Raw genomic sequence first — 16,275 nt, 5'->3', positions numbered from 1 at the left:
TGACGAACGCACCAGCAGCGTGTATGGATATGATGAACAGAGTGTCCAAGCCGTTTTTGGATCAATTTGTTATCGTCTTCATTGATGACATTTTGATCTATTCTCGGAGTGAGGAGGAGCATGCTTATCATTTGAGGACTATACTACAGACGTTGCGTGAGGATCAGTTGTATGCTAAGTTCTCAAAATGTGAGTTCTGGTTGGATCAGGTTACCTTTCTAGGACACGTGGTGTCGAAAGATGGGATCAAGGTTGATCCGAAGAAGATTGAGGCGGTCATGGATTGGCAAAGGCCAATGTCAGTTACCGAGATCAGAAGTTTTCTGGGTTTAGCTGGCTACTATCGTCGATTCGTGCAAGATTTCTCCAGAATATCTGCACCTTTGACTAAACTGACACAGAAGGGTGTCAAGTTTGAGCGGACTGACAAGTGCGAGGCGAGCTTTGAGAAGCTCAAGGAGATTTTGACTACAGCTCCGGTTTTGGCATTGCCTTCTGGCATTGATGGTTTCACAGTGTATTGTGATGCGTCTCGGATTGGTTTGGGTTGCGTTCTGATGCAACATGGACAGGTGATTGCCTATGCTTCCAGACAATTGAAGAAGCATGAGGTGAATTACCCTACTCATGATTTAGAGTTGGCAGCTGTGGTTTTTGCACTGAAAAACTGGAGACATTATTTGTATGGTGCTACTTGTGAGATTTTCACTGATCATAAGAGTCTGAAATATATCTTTGATCAGAGAGAGTTGAACTTGAGACAGAGGAGGTGGTTAGAGTTGCTGAAAGACTACGAATGTACTATTCAGTACCATCCTGGTAAGGCTAATGTGGTAGCCGATGCGTTGAGTCGCAAGTCTTCGGACAGCTTGGCTCATATTTCTGAGATTGGGCGTAGACCCATGGTTAGAGAGTGGCACAGTTTGATAGCTTCGGGCTATGGTTTACAGATTTCTCAGGCTGGTTGTTTGTTAGCACAGCTACAAGTGCAACCTGTTTTGATTGATCGGATCAAAGCTTTACAAGCTGAGGATCCACAGTTGAAACGGATTATTGAGGAGGTTCAGCAGGATGGGAATTCTGAGTTTACTTTTGTGGATGGTGTTCTGAGACATGGTTCGAGATTGTGTGTTCCGGACTCAGATGGTTTGAGAGACCAGATTCTGGAAGAAGCGTACAAGTCTGCTTATAGTGTTCATCCGGGTTCTACTAAGATGTACCATGATCTAAAGGGTACCTATTGGTGGAGCGGGATGAAGAAGGATGTGGCTGAGTATGTTTCTAAGTGTCTGACGTGCCAGCAGGTGAAGCTGGAGCATCAGAGACCTTTTGGTTATCTGCAACCACTACCTATTCCAGAATGGAAGTGGGAGCGGATTGCTATGGATTTTGTGGTTGGTTTACCACGTACTCGACAGGGATACGATTCCATCTGGGTTATAGTTGACCGTATGACCAAGTCAGCTCATTTCCTTCCGATTAAGGTTTCGTATACTGCTTCGAGGTTGGCTCAGTTGTACATCGACAGGATTGTCAGTTTGCATGGTGTACCGGTTTCTATTGTTTCAGACAGAGGTTCTGTGTTTACTTCGAGGTTCTGGAAAGCGTTACAGGAATCCTTGGGTTCTCGATTGGATTTCAGTACAGCTTTTCATCCTCAGACTGACGGTCAGTCTGAGAGGACTATTCAGACGTTGGAGGATATGCTCAGGATGTGTGTTCTTGATTTTCGGGGTAGCTGGGATACTCATTTGCCGTTGATTGAGTTTTCTTATAACAACAGTTACCACGCGAGTATCGAGATGGCGCCGTATGAGGCTTTGTACGGGCGCAAGTGTAGATCTCCTATCTGTTGGGAGGAGGTCGGAGAGCGTAAACTCTTGGGAGCGGAGATTATTCAGATTACCTCAGAGAAGGTACCGTTGATCAAACGGAGGTTAGGGACTGCTTTTAGTCGGCATAAGAGTTATGCTGATCCGAAGAGGAAAGACATTGAGTTTCATGTTGGTGATTTCGTGTTTCTTCGGGTTTCGCCTATGAAGGGCGTGGTTCGTTTTGGTGTCAAAGGGAAGTTGGCGCTGAGGTATATTGGTCCTTATGAGATTTCAGAGAGGATTGGAGCTGTGGCTTATCGTCTGGTTCTGCCGCCAGACATGTCGTTAGTACATCCTGTGTTTCATGTTTCTATGTTGAGAAAGTGCATTTCTGATCCTTCGCACGTGATTGTGCCTCAGAGTGTTGAGATTGACCAGGAGTTGTCCTATGAGGAGCAGCCAGTTGAGATTGTTGATACGCAAGTGCGTAAATTGCGGAACAAGGATATTCCGATGGTCAAAGTTCTCTGGCGCAATCATTCTGTAGAGGAGTGTACTTGGGAGACCGAGTCGGATATGCGGAATCGCTATCCTTTTCTATTTCCGTTAGGTACGATATCTTGGTTTTTGTGACTTTTATGATTTTTACTTGTGTTACGTGTTGTTCTGGTGTGAATTTCTTATCATGTTAAATTCGAGGACGAATTTTTAATTAGTTGGGGAGAATGTAATACCCCGTAAATTTTAAGCGTTTTTCCGACAACTTTTCCGATCGTTTTGAATTATAAAAATCGAGGTTTGGGGTCGGGTTCGTGTTGGTTCGTGAGTGGGTTAATATGTGGTTTAACCATTAAATTTTTTTAATCAAAATATAAAAAAAAATAGAAATAACTGAATTCCCGTTCGAAAAATTGGATTCTCGAACGAGAATCCAGTTCAGGGTCTGGTCTCGTTCGAGACCAGGTGGTTCTCGAACGAGAACCAAGCCCAAAAGGGCTGTTCTCGTTCGAGAACCAATCAGCAGATTGGACCCCTCCGCCCAGCCATTTTCGATCTCGTTTACGGCCCACTTCCCTACGTTATTTTAAGCCGACTTCTGAACAGAAATTCTTCATCACACTGCAAACAAACCCTAGCCGCTTTTCGTTTGTTCATTCGCTGAGTATTAAATCCGTAATTATCCTCCAAAGATCGCTGTTCAGTAAGTGTTATAATTCCTTTTTATTTCAGATTTTGCTTTTGAACGGCTTTGCGTAAGTTGATTCGTTCTTGTTCGTTTCTAGATCGAAATTGATTCCGTTTGATCTCAGACGTTCTAGACTCACATACCTACGTTTTCCTATCTCGATTTTGCAAAACGGTACGTAATCAATCCCGTTTCAATCGCCGTACGGTTTCCGTTTTGTTTGTTTGCCTTAACTGTTCTTAGTATTTTTGGGTTACTGCCATTGTTCTTAGATCCTTAGATGGATTCTTACTCTCTATTACTTTAGTTTGAATGATTCTAAAGTCGGTTTTCATCAAAATTGTTGTCATGATCGTAGTCAATTCGGATCCGTAGGAAATCGATTGTTCTTGGTTTCGTTGTTAAGATTAGTTCGGTATTACATTGATTCATGATTGTTGCCTAAGATTGCGTTTCTGAGATTGTGTAAATACTTAGAGTTATGATTAAAGGCTTGGTTAAATTGAGATTCAAGATTCTGTAAGTAAAAGTTGAATTGATGGCTTATTTCCATGACTTGGCGGGTTACTGCTTTTGAATGAAGAAGATGGTCTTTTTGCCACTTTGATCATTGATATGTTTTGTTTGAATTTATTTGATCCTTTAAGTTTTATTCATTTGTTTCGATAATAACTTTGATTTTAAATGGGTACATTTTATACGTTAAATTTTTATAGCTTAAATTAATATAATTAGTCGGGTAATTATATTTATTTTTGAATATCAATTTGGCACGAAATTGGCTTAATTACAATTTAGCCCCTGAACTTAGTTTATAACTCAATTAAGTGGATTTTTGGTTAATAACTTTATGGTTGGTTTTAATTATAAAGAAAAGCAATTAATTTGATTTCGGATATCAAATTGACTAAAGTACAATTTAGTCCCTAAACTTTTATAAATTTAAAATGGTTAGATTTTTGGTTTGTAACTTGGGTTACTTGCATTTGAAGTTATTGAGTTCCGCTTTTAAAATGGATTATTATTTTGTTAATTTATTTTATAAATATAAACTTGGATTTATATTTGATAAACGTTTTGATTCGGGTTAGACTTGGGTCACCTGACAAGTGAGGTTAGCTTGGTAGTTTGTGATAACTCGGCTAACCCACTATTTGGAAATTATTTATTATTTAAAGATTATTAAATAATATTTATAAATTGGATTTTTAAGTGAGAACTCAATAGACTATTATTAATTGGGCTTTATTATCTAATGTGAATTATTTGTGTGTGCCTTGGATTGTTTATTCCGACATGTTATTTGTGCTAGTCCTATGTGGTGTCTAGTACTCTCTAGAGTTAGGGTCTGTTTTTAATAATTATTTTATTTGTCTAGACCCGTCTACTGTTCGTGCTTCAGAGGCGAACTAGGATTAGTTTCTTGACGGTATTCACGTGGATTAGCAAGCAGTGAGTTTGTATTTACTATTTACCGCTTTATTAAGTAAATTGTTATTTTAATATTAAATATATACTGTACGTATATTTCGAACTGTTTTAATATTATGGCTTCTAATTGGAACATGCTACCTAATGGGCATCATTAGGACTGCGTGCGCACCGGTATTTATCTGGGTAAGGTATATATGGAATTGTTGTAACTCGGTGTGAGCACAGCTCTCGAGACCAGGTAGAGTAACTCGGTGTTGCCCCCGAGCATTGGTTTCCTGCAGGTTTATGTGTTTATGTATTAAATGAAAGGCTAGCTACGGGTTTCGGTACTACATTACCCATACCCTAGCGCCGGTCGCGATTCATGAAAATGGGTCGTGACATTTTTATTTTGGTTGAATGAGTTGCAACGCAGCAGATATATACGATGATCGTGCAAGGTATGACGGGTGCGATCATACCAGCATTAATGCACCGGATCCCATCAGAACTCCGAAGTCAAACGTGCTTGGGCGAGAGCAATACTAGGATGGGTGACCTCCTGGGAAGTCCTCGTGTTGCACCCCTTTTTTGCATTTTTGCGGTCCGCGCCTGCATTTTCTGCTATTATTAGCGCCGAGAGATAAACAAAACGAGCAACGAGCAACGAGCAACTGCAAGTCAGGGACTAAGCGGGAAATAATGGAAAACGTTCAGGGACCAAAACGTACTTTTAAAGATAGGTTTTATTTTGGTTGAATGAGTTGCAACGCAGCAGATACATACGATGATCGTGCAAGGTATAACGGGTGCGATCATACCAGCACTAATGCACCGGATCCCATCAGAACTCCGAAGTCAAACGTGCTTGGGCGAGAGCAGTACTAGGATGGGTGACCTCCTGGGAAGTCCTCGTGTTGCACCCCTTTTTTGCATTTTTCCGGTCCGCGCCTGCATTTTCTTCTATTATTAGCGCCGAGAGATAAACAAAACGAGCAACGAGCAACGAGCAACTGCAAGTCAGGGACTAAACGGGAAATAATGGAAAAAGTTCAGGGACCAAAACGTACTTTTAAAGATAGGTTTTATTTTGGTTGAATGAGTTGCAACGCAGCAGATACATACGATGATCGTGCAAGGTATGACGGGTGCGATCATACCAGCACTAATGCACCGGATCCCATCATAACTCCGAAGATAAACGTGCTTGGGCGAGAGCAGTACTAGGATGGGTGACCTCCTGGGAAGTCCTCGTGTTGCACCCCTTTTTTGCATTTTGGCGGTCCGCGCCTGCATTTTCTGCTATTATTAGCGCCGAGAGATAAACAAAACGAGCAACGAGCAACGAGCAACGAGCAACTGCAAGTCAGGGACTAAACGGGAAATAATGGAAAAAGTTTAGGGACCAAAAGGTACTTTTAAAGATAGTTTTTATTTTGATTGAATGAGTTGCAACGCAGCAGATACATACGATGATCGTGCAAGGTATGACGGGTGCGATCATACCAGCACTAATGCACCGGATCCCATCAGAACTCCGAAGTAAAACGTGCTTGGGCGAGAGCAGTACTAGGATGGGTGACCTCTTGGGAAGTCCTCGTGTTGCACCCCTTTTTTGCATTTTTTCGGTACGCGCCTGCATTTTCTGCTCTTATTAGCGCCGAGTGATAAACAAAACAAGCAACGAGCAACTGCAAGTCAGGGACTAAACGGGAAATAATGGAAAAAGTTCAGGGACCAAAAGGTACTTTTAAAGATAGTTTTTATTTTGGTTGAATGAGTTGCAACGCAGCAGATACATACGATGATCGTGCAAGGTATGACGGGTGCTATCATACCAGCACTAATGCACCGGATCCCATCAAAACTCCGAAGTAAAACGTGCTTGGGCGAGAGCAGTACTAGGATGGGTGACCTCCTGGGAAGTCCTCGTGTTGCACCCCTTTTTTTCATTTTTGCGGTCCGCGCCTGCATTTTCTGCTATTATTAGCGTCGAGAGATAAACAAAACGAGCAACGAGCTACGAGCAACTGCAAGTCAGGGACTAAACGAGAAATAATGGAAAACGTTCAAGGACCAAAACGTACTTTTAAAGATAGGTTTTATTTTGGTTGAATGAGTTGCAACGCAGCAGATACATACGATGATCGTGCAAGGTATGAAGGGTGCGATCATACCAGCACTAATGCACCGGATCCCATCAGAACTCCGAAGTTAAACGTGCTTGGGCGAGAGCAGTACTAGGATAAATGACCTCCTGGGAAGTCCTCGTGTTGCACCCCTTTTTTGAATTTTTGCGGTCCGCGCCTGCATTTTCTTCTATTATTAGCGCCGAGAGATAAACAAAACGAGCAACGAGCAACGAGCAACTGCAAGTCAGGGACTAAACGGGAAATAATGGAAAAAGTTTAGGGACCAAAAGGTACTTTTAAAGATAGTTTTTATTTTGATTGAATGAGTTGCAACGCAGCAGATACATACGATGATCGTGCAAGGTATGACGGGTGCGATCATACCAGCACTAATGCACCGGATCCCATCAGAACTCCGAAGTAAAACGTGCTTGGGCGAGAGCAGTACTAGGATGGGTGACCTCTTGGGAAGTCCTCGTGTTGCACCCCTTTTTTGCATTTTTTCGGTACGCGCCTGCATTTTCTGCTCTTATTAGCGCCGAGTGATAAACAAAACAAGCAACGAGCAACTGCAAGTCAGGGACTAAACGGGAAATAATGGAAAAAGTTCAGGGACCAAAAGGTACTTTTAAAGATAGTTTTTATTTTGGTTGAATGAGTTGCAACGCAGCAGATACATACGATGATCGTGCAAGGTATGACGGGTGCTATCATACCAGCACTAATGCACCGGATCCCATCAAAACTCCGAAGTAAAACGTGCTTGGGCGAGAGCAGTACTAGGATGGGTGACCTCCTGGGAAGTCCTCGTGTTGCACCCCTTTTTTGCATTTTTGCGGTCCGCGCCTGCATTTTCTGCTATTATTAGCGCCGAGTGATAAACAAAACGAGCAACGAGCAACGAGCAACGAGCAACTGCAAGTCAGGGACTAAACGGGAAATAATGGAAAAGGTTCAGGGACCAAAAGGTACTTTTAAAGATAGTTTTTATTTTGGTTGAATGAGTTGCAACGCAGCAGATACATACGATGATCGTGCAAGGTATGACGGGTGCGATCATACAAGCACTAATGCACCGGATCCCATCAGAACTACGAAGTTAAACGTGCTTGGGCGAGAGCAGTATTAGGATCGGTGACCTCTTGGAAAGTCCTCGTGTTGCACCCCTTTTTTGCATTTTTGCGGTCCGCGCCTGCATTTTTTGTTATTATTAGCGCCGAGAGATAAACAAAACGAGTAATGAGTAACTAGTAACGAATAACGAGTAACGATGAATTGCAAGTCAGGGACTAAACGGGAAATAATGGAAAAAGTTTAGGGACCAAAACGTACTTCTAAAGATAGTTTTTATTTTGGTTGAATGAGATGCAACGCAGCAGATATATACGATGATCGTGCAAGGTATGACGGGTGCAATCATACCAGCACTAATGCACCGGATCCCATCAGAACTTCAAAGTTTAACGTTCTTGGGCGAGAGCAATACTAGGTTGGTTGACCTCCTGGGAATTCCTCGTGTTGCACCCCTTTTTGCATTTTTGCAGTCCGCGTCTGCATTTTTTGTTATTATTAGCGCCGAGAGATAAAAAAAACGAGAAACGAGTAACGATGAATTGCAAGTCAGGGACTAAACGGGAAATAATGGAAAAAGTTCAGGGACCAAAACATACTTTTAAAGATAGTTTTTATTTTGGTTGAATGAGTTGCAACGCAGCAGATATATACGATGATCGTGCAACGTATGACGGGTTAGATCATACCAGCACTAATGCACCGGATTCCACGCAGATAATAGGAGATCGCCAGAAATTTATCATAATGGAATAGAAATAGGATACACTCGCCAGAAATAGAATATAGTGAAGCAGATGAGGAGGAACCAGAGGAAAATCCGGAGGAAGATCCAGAGGAAGATCCGGAGGAGGATCCCGAGGAAGATCCGGAGGAGGATCCTGAGGAGGATATAGAAGAGGATATAGAAGAAGAAGATCCTCAGGAGGAAGAGTATGAAGAAGAGGAACTGTTGGAAGAGTCAGATGTTGAACAGTATAGAAGCGAGCATTTCTGGTCTAGGGTACAGAGGTACCGTGATTTGAGAGAAGATGCAGATATAGCAAATAGTCAGGCACATATAGCTCTAGACCAAGTTAGGAGACAGATGCGCTCCTTTTCTCGAGGAATGCTAACAGTAGGTTTGTATTCTGCTGATTTTCTGTGAATGGTTGAGGGAGTTCCTGATCTGAATGAAGGTAATAGAACCATCAACCGTAGATATATCAGAGGTTTAGGACCTGAGTTCGGTGAGCTATATGAAAACGTAGGATAACATTTTGGGACGCTCACTATGATGGCTCGTAGGATCGAGACTGAGCATGAGTGGAGGGGCGATCCAGTACGACCCTTCTATTTTAGACGTGAGTACCATCGGGACTACGTCAACACATCCTCCAGAGTTAGGACCAACCCCTACTTTGTGCAAAGAGGCGGAAGTAACTCCGGTAGAACAGTTAGGGGTCGACACACAGACGTAGTTATTAGGGAACCTAGCGTTCCGCATCAGGCACCTCCAGGTATCGACGATTTACATGCTTTGTGAATATGTGTTAATGTGTTTGCATTGTTATGTATATGTTTGCTGCATTGCATAATAGAATTTCAGTATTAGGATATGCCTATAGGATGATACCTCAGAAAGTGAGAACCTATGGGAAGCAATGTTAATTAACACGCGACAAATAAAAGAATATATAAACATAACTTACAAAAGCAATAATATAATACACACCACATAATGCATTTGCCGTGAACGTAATTCCTATATTACGTTCTAGAAGCTGTAAAGGAAAAGATAGATTACTGGAAGGGGAAATCGATGTGGAACATCGGTACCTGCATTTATATATGACATAATGCAGTATGTTGAAGAAGCGGACGTGGTGATTACAGCAGTGAAAATTTTGAATTGAATTGAGTTATTGGAAATATGGAAAAAGAAGTGATGTGACAGAGGAATAGTCAGTAAAACGTCAGAAAGTGACAGCAATACAAAAATTTGAAATATACCCAATACGTATAAAGAAAGCCGTTAATAGTCGCAGAGTGTACAATCTAGAGTAAACTTACGATTTTATGAAAAAATTTGAAAGTTTTTATGATTTTTCAAGGTACAATTGTGCTCAGACATCGCATGTGACATTGCATAATCACGATAGGAATGCATAAGAAAATGATTTTCAAAATGTAGATCATGCATTATATCTTTATAGTAATTCAGAAAAATGCGATTTTGAGCGACTCTTTGGTGATGAGAGGCGTCATCACTCTGAGCTACAATTGTACTAACGATTTCAAACGATTTATGAAAAGTGATTTAAAGTGTTAGCTAGCCAAAAAGATGTTTTCAAAATCGTATTGGTTTTGTAAGTGAACTCAGATGTGAAACTCTACAACAGATAATAAAAGATTCCTAATAAATAAGAGTAAGACTTGTAAAACAAACCCCAATAACAGAATAAAGAATATAATGATTACTCTTATGTTGAGATAAATAACGTAGCAATAGAAGGACGTATTGGAGGAGAGAAATTAAAAGTATAAGAACGAGAAGACAATAATATGAGTGAGGAACATAGAATGTTAAAGGATATATAATCTTATTAATATCGATGTTTGAAGATACAGAAGTAGAAAGAGAAAGGATATGAAACGACGAAGAAGACGATTTTGTAAGATGTGAAAGTTCGAAATTTGATAGATCAAGAAACAAATGATGTTAATTGACTGATATTGAGTGAAGTCACTAATATCAGCATTAAGAGTTGTAAGTTGTGTTAACAGAAAGAGGAAAGTTAAGTTATAAAATTCTAGTATAAGGAGAAAGGCACACGTATAGGCATACGTGTCAGTAAATATAAGAATGATGGATAATATGAAAGAAAGTATAATGAAGGAACTCATATACCCTCAAAATTTAGTAAGATGATTAGAGAAATGAAGAGTTCTAGAGATATGTCAGAAGGATTACCAGGATAGAATAGCAATACTGGAGCTATTATAAACAGAGGAAAGACGTAACGAATACAGTAAGTAAAGGATAAAATGATATATCATCGCAATTGGATAGATAGGAGTGAACTGTATCTAAGAAGCCACGGTGTCATAAGAACGAGAGGTGATACTAACACACAGAAAGTAAGTTGTTTAAAAGACAATTAGAACCTTGATATAAATGCTAAAGAAGCACAAGGGATATAGGACAACAATATCGAAACTATTCCCTAATTTTGGAGTTACGATAAAGTCGTGAAACTATTCGAGAGTAAGAAGCAGAAGAGTAAGATGAAAAACAGAGTTGTTTATACGGTAAGAAGGAATAACGATAAAGAAAGTAAATAAGTTATTAAGGTTCTACTGAATTAGTCAAAGATTAAAGATAAAGATGAAGTTAAGCGAAGGCTAATTAGCGATAAGGATTCTTGAAATAGTTAAATGCTAAAGAAACATATAAGATTCTTATGAGGCCATCATGAATAGGGAACTGTGACGTAAAGGAAGAACATCATTGACTAAAAAGTCAATAAGAGATTCGAGATGAACTTCAAAGGAACAACTAGAGGGAAGTGAAGAAGATAAGAATACGAGTAGTACTAGTAAACAAGGGCAACTATATAAGCTATACGATTGAAAATAACGTGAAATGAAACGTTTAAAATAATGGTAAAGAACGAAAGATTATGACCAACAAAACGGCGTGAAGTTCACGATAGCTTAAAAAAGCAAAGGAAGGAAGAATTGAAGATAGTAAAAAAGGATAACAGACTCAACTACGTTAAGAAACAGTAAACATGATAGACAAGGTGCAAATTGAAAAAGATTGGATAATAAGGAACAAAGTGTTAGATAACAGTAGAAAGGAATAAGAAATGACAAGAACCAGCTAAGAAAGAAAAGTGGCAGCGGTAAACGACAGTAAAGATCATAACCGTGGATTATGATTACAAGAGGGAATACTCATAAAAATATGAATGAAGTAAGTATGCCATTAGGGATGTAGCCGATACGTCGTGATTACTCACATATAAAGGAGAAGAGTAATAACCCGATAGCAACTAAGAAGGAAATGATGAATCGAGAGAACATTAAACAATGATTAGTGATAATTATGTGATAAGGAACAAAGGTCTCAATATTGAGGTTACGTTCAAGCCATACCATTTTGGAAAGACAATAGACGAGACGAAAGTAACAATAAGAAAAGTCTTAACTATACAATGGCAGGAAGCTATAAGAAGAGAGCTAAAAGTCAAAGTAAAAGAAGAAACTACAATCGATGCATAGCAATGGACGTTAAGAAAAGAATAAGTATACTTTTAAGATCCCAACAAGTTTTATAAAAATTCGAGGACGAATTTTTATAAGGGGGGAAGAATGTAATACCCCAAAAATGTTTAATTATCTAACTGGACCACGTGTCCAGTTTGCACTCGCCAGAGTGGCGTTATCGGAAAGTTTTCCGATAAGATTAAGATAAATAAGTTTTAACAGGTCGGTTTTGGAAAAGATTAGTGCGGAGAATTTAATATTATATTTCAATTCAAAAGTCCGAATTGGAATTAAGAGGAAAAATGTCACGAAAAGCTCAAATTAAATTGCAGGGACTAAAGTGGTAATTTAGCCACTAGGGGTCGAAAATGGAAATTTGTAGGTTTTAACGGGAAAGTATTAATATCGAGTTTCGTATTATTTATTGGATATAAATAATACGTATGAGTCATAATAAAAGAATTTAACGATTTAGTTATGTACTAAATCGTACAAAAGAAAAGTTTAAAGGATAAATGATAATAAACAAAAAGAACAAGGACCAAAGTTGTATTTTTACCAAAACATAAAAGGAAAGAAATATGAATAATAAGGAATAGAAGCATCTGGAGAAGGCGAGAGAAAATTCGATCGATACCGTCGTTTCGCCGCCGTTTCTCCGTTCGACGTCCGATTCGAGCGATTTTCGCGGCGATTTCTTCGGAATTGAAAGGTCTATCATCTCCGGGCATCAAATTGAGGTAAGAGGTCGAGAGTTATGGTTGAAATTTCAGTTTAGTGGTCTCTTTTAATGAAATAGCATATTGATAGTGAATTTGACGTTTTTGATGTTATTATGGCGTTTTTGAAGAAACCGAGATGCGGGTTTTGTATAGTTGAATGTATAGTACGTCAGGATGGTTGAAAAGCCCCGGAAAACGACTTTCCGGGGGCTGTGAATGTGGTGCACGACCGTGCACCACGGGTGTGCGTTCGCACACATTGAGTGTGCGTTCACACACTCCTTAAATTTTAGGGTGTCCGTTCACACACTTATTGTGTGCGTTCGCACACTACTTAAAACTTGTCAGATGCAAAATTCCAACGGTCAGTTTATAGATTTGCCCCTTAGGAACGCCTCTGTCAAATTTCATCTAGATCCAACGGTTCAATTGGGAGAGATCGTCGTTTTACTAAACAGTGTCAGTGTGCAGGCAGCACCTGCGCATTGTCCTGAAAACTCCTTGAAACTTCATCGGAATGATTTCGAATATTAGACCCTAAAAATGATTAAGGACCCCAATAATTTAAACAGTGAAGTTGTAGCTCGATGTTTTACGTGGGCAACGATAATGGAAAACGTTAAAGATAGTATACGTTTCTCGAATACGAGAAATAGAGTTGGATATATCGTGAATACGATAAAGTAATATCGAGTTCACAAATAATATTAAGAATAAAATGTAACCCTAAAATTTAAAGTATTATATGTATTAGAACACGAGGTTCACGTCTAATATTAAACATTAATTATTATGTATCAGACGTGTTAGCTAGCAGAGAGGTCAGTAGACGTGGGACAGCGAGGGCATATCATTTCATAGACCACGTCATTGATTGGATTGCGGTCACTGTGAGTTGTATTTTACTTTCGTGTATTATATCTTAAAGTTATTTTATATAGATATATATATATATACTGTTTATACGCATCGCATGTTATATGATTTGATTGAAATGTTATATGTTTCTATTAAGTTATATACGAGAACTAGTATGCGATCCGAAGAAACTAGCTACCTATTGGGTGTCAATAGGCTGTGTGATCACCAGTATCGAGTCGGTCTAGTGTGTTTGCATTTGAGAAATTATTTGATATGTATGGCATGATTTGAATATGAATTTCGAAGTTGGATAATGAATTCGATATGAGTGAGCACTCGGCTACGGTGTAGTCTGGAGTCCCCGTATCTAGTGAGTTGGACTCACACTTTAGGATTAAGAGATATGTCTCGATCGATGAGTAGAGTGTTAGCACTCCCGGGTCGGACTATCTGGATTAGTATGATTTGACTATTTGAAAGTAATGTCGCATGCTAGGATATTAGTTTCGTACGGATCAAATACATGTTTATATATTTTATATTATGGTTTTCTTGTGATGCGATGCTATGTTTTTATATTAATACCGTCAGTAAATGCAAACTCACTCAGTATTTTTCCAAATACTGACCCCTCACTTTTGATGTCTTTCAGGTGCTTAGTTTGTGGACTTAGCTAGAAGCCAATTTTGAAGTCCAGAAGTCAGCTGTGTATGTATAGTTTCTGACTTCTGTGAATGCTGCAGTAGTGGTCCCGAGTTGACAGAGTCGTAGCCTAGACAGCAGTACATATTGATTGTACATATTACTTGTTGTCTTGTTTATACGTATTTGATAGGCTACAGGTAGTATGTTTTGTTCACGGAACCAGATGCCAGTGATATGTTTTAATACACTAACTGAAGTATATAGTACCGCGAGGCCAGTTCGTACGGGGTACGGTAACTAGAGCCCGCGAGGTTTTTGAACAGTTAGTGTAAATACTAGATTATATGTTATATACGCATATTTGCTTTCGTTGTGTTATCTGTTTATTAATTGCGAAAAATTAATAGTGATTTGAGGCTTGCTACGGGTTCCGGAGCTACCACTCCCGTTCCCTAGCGCCGGTTGTGGCTCAATATTTTGGGTTGTGAAAGAAGTCCTCGTGTTGCACCCCTTTTTTGCATTTTTGCGGTGTGCGCCTGCATTTTTTGTTATTATTAGCGCCGAGAGGTAAACAAAACGAGTAACGAGTAACGATGAATTGCAAGTAAGGGACTAAACGGGAAATAATGGAAAAAGTTCAGGGACTAAAACATACTTTTAAAGATAGTTTTATTTTGGTTGAATGAGTTGCAACGCAGCAGATATATACGATGATCGTGCAAGGTATGTCGTGTGCGATCATACCAGCACTAATGCACCGGATCCCATCAGAACTCCAAAGTCAAACGTGCTTGGGCGAGAGCAGTACTAGGATGGGTGACCTCTTGGGAAGTCCTCGTGTTGCACCTCTTTTTTGCATTTTTGCGGTTCGCGCCTGCATTTTTTGTTATTATTAGCGCCGAGAGAAAAACAAAACGAGTAACGAGTAACGATGAATTGCAAGTCAGGGACTAAACGGGAAATAATGGAAAAAGTTCAGGGACCAAAACGTACTTTTAAAGATAGTTTTTATTTTGGTTGAATGAGTTGCAACGCAGCAGATATATACGATGATCGTTCAAGGTATGACTGGTGCGATCATGCCAGGACTAATGCACCGGATCCCATCAGAACTCCGAAGTTAAATGTGCTTGGGCGAGAGCAGTACTAGGATGGGTGACCTCCACGCGAAAGTAAAATGCAACTCACAGTGACCGATATCCAAAAATGCAATATCATTATCCAAACGTCAATATACAATTAGACTTCGAATTCCTTACCTTAGTCCAATTGTAAAAATGATAGACTTTAAACAACTAATCTCAATATTGAACTTCTCGTTCAATTTATAATACCGTTCTCGATATTGACTTATAGTCCCTTTTAACATTAATCACATTGATTAATGTAGGTCTTTATTAAAACATCACATCGTTTTAATAACCCGACTATGCTCAAACATCTAGATTCTTTAAAATCTTTTAAACGTCATAGTCTATGTTTCGAAGTTCGATTGAATCAATATCGAACGCATTGTTCGAAATAGTACGAACACCGTCGAATCGGAATTCCCCGTGCGATTGCAACTTGGGACTGTGCGCTGGCGCAAGACCCTGTGCGCCCGCACAGGTGACTGTGCTCCCGTACAGGTGACTGTGCGCTCGAATAGTCCAGTTGTGCGTCCGTACTGCATGGCTGTGCGGTTGCACAACCAACTGTGCTCGCGCACAGTGGCTGTGCTTAGCGCACAGCCACAGGAACTTCATTTCCGTGATTTTAATCATTTTTTTTGTTCCAAACACTAATTCACACACCTAATAATCCAATTTCACAATTTAAAAGTTAAACCGATACGAATTCGATCGATTCGATACGTTCGATATTATAACTTCAATTATAATCCAAATTATTAATAACCGAATTCAAATTAACAGTTATTACCTTGAATACTAGCGGATTATCGAAGAAATCGGAGTCGGAATCGATAAATAGAACAAACGAAATCAAATCGCAACGAAACCAAAGGTTTCATTGCTCTAGAGAGAGAGCAAGCTAGTCAATTCATTTCTTACAAATGAAAGAAATGAATTATTGTGTCCAATTCCTTCATGTCTCAACATATATATAGAAATGGCTAATGTGCTATTTGATACTATCTCAATAACGCACTTTAACGCAACTTCTTAATCAGTCGTCCGTAG

General features: G+C 39.6%; 11 non-coding genes and 1 pseudogene across 11 annotated transcripts; all 12 read left to right on the top strand.

Moving 5' to 3' along the window:
* The first annotated feature begins 4,881 nt into the window (after window positions 1-4,881).
* LOC126675773 (5S ribosomal RNA) lies at window positions 4,882-5,000 on the top strand. The gene has a single exon (XR_007639966.1). It is a non-coding gene; the product is annotated as a 5S ribosomal RNA (ribosomal RNA).
* Window positions 5,001-5,220: 220 nt separating this feature from the next.
* Window positions 5,221-5,339, top strand: LOC126675582 (5S ribosomal RNA). Its single transcript, XR_007639785.1, has one exon. It is a non-coding gene; the product is annotated as a 5S ribosomal RNA (ribosomal RNA).
* Window positions 5,340-5,559: 220 nt separating this feature from the next.
* On the top strand, window positions 5,560-5,678 carry LOC126675835 (5S ribosomal RNA). Its single transcript, XR_007640025.1, has one exon. It is a non-coding gene; the product is annotated as a 5S ribosomal RNA (ribosomal RNA).
* Window positions 5,679-5,905: 227 nt separating this feature from the next.
* Window positions 5,906-6,024, top strand: LOC126675636 (5S ribosomal RNA). The gene has a single exon (XR_007639837.1). It is a non-coding gene; the product is annotated as a 5S ribosomal RNA (ribosomal RNA).
* A 213-nt stretch (window positions 6,025-6,237) lies between these two features.
* LOC126675847 (5S ribosomal RNA) lies at window positions 6,238-6,356 on the top strand. The gene has a single exon (XR_007640036.1). It is a non-coding gene; the product is annotated as a 5S ribosomal RNA (ribosomal RNA).
* Window positions 6,357-6,576: 220 nt separating this feature from the next.
* Window positions 6,577-6,695, top strand: LOC126675876 (5S ribosomal RNA). Its single transcript, XR_007640063.1, has one exon. It is a non-coding gene; the product is annotated as a 5S ribosomal RNA (ribosomal RNA).
* Window positions 6,696-6,915: 220 nt separating this feature from the next.
* On the top strand, window positions 6,916-7,034 carry LOC126675635 (5S ribosomal RNA). The gene has a single exon (XR_007639836.1). It is a non-coding gene; the product is annotated as a 5S ribosomal RNA (ribosomal RNA).
* Window positions 7,035-7,247: 213 nt separating this feature from the next.
* On the top strand, window positions 7,248-7,366 carry LOC126675845 (5S ribosomal RNA). Its single transcript, XR_007640034.1, has one exon. It is a non-coding gene; the product is annotated as a 5S ribosomal RNA (ribosomal RNA).
* Window positions 7,367-7,593: 227 nt separating this feature from the next.
* On the top strand, window positions 7,594-7,712 carry LOC126675935 (5S ribosomal RNA). Its single transcript, XR_007640119.1, has one exon. It is a non-coding gene; the product is annotated as a 5S ribosomal RNA (ribosomal RNA).
* Window positions 7,713-7,953: 241 nt separating this feature from the next.
* Window positions 7,954-8,072, top strand: LOC126675937 (5S ribosomal RNA). Its single transcript, XR_007640121.1, has one exon. It is a non-coding gene; the product is annotated as a 5S ribosomal RNA (ribosomal RNA).
* Window positions 8,073-14,825: 6,753 nt separating this feature from the next.
* On the top strand, window positions 14,826-14,944 carry LOC126675837 (5S ribosomal RNA). Its single transcript, XR_007640026.1, has one exon. It is a non-coding gene; the product is annotated as a 5S ribosomal RNA (ribosomal RNA).
* Window positions 14,945-15,164: 220 nt separating this feature from the next.
* LOC126675941 (5S ribosomal RNA) lies at window positions 15,165-15,286 on the top strand (annotated as a pseudogene).
* The last annotated feature ends 989 nt before the right edge of the window (window positions 15,287-16,275 follow it).

Source organism: Mercurialis annua, linkage group LG3 (genome assembly GCF_937616625.2).
Source record: "Mercurialis annua linkage group LG3, ddMerAnnu1.2, whole genome shotgun sequence".
NCBI lineage: Eukaryota > Viridiplantae > Streptophyta > Magnoliopsida > Malpighiales > Euphorbiaceae > Mercurialis > Mercurialis annua.
This window is presented reverse-complemented; position numbering and strand designations above follow the sequence as displayed.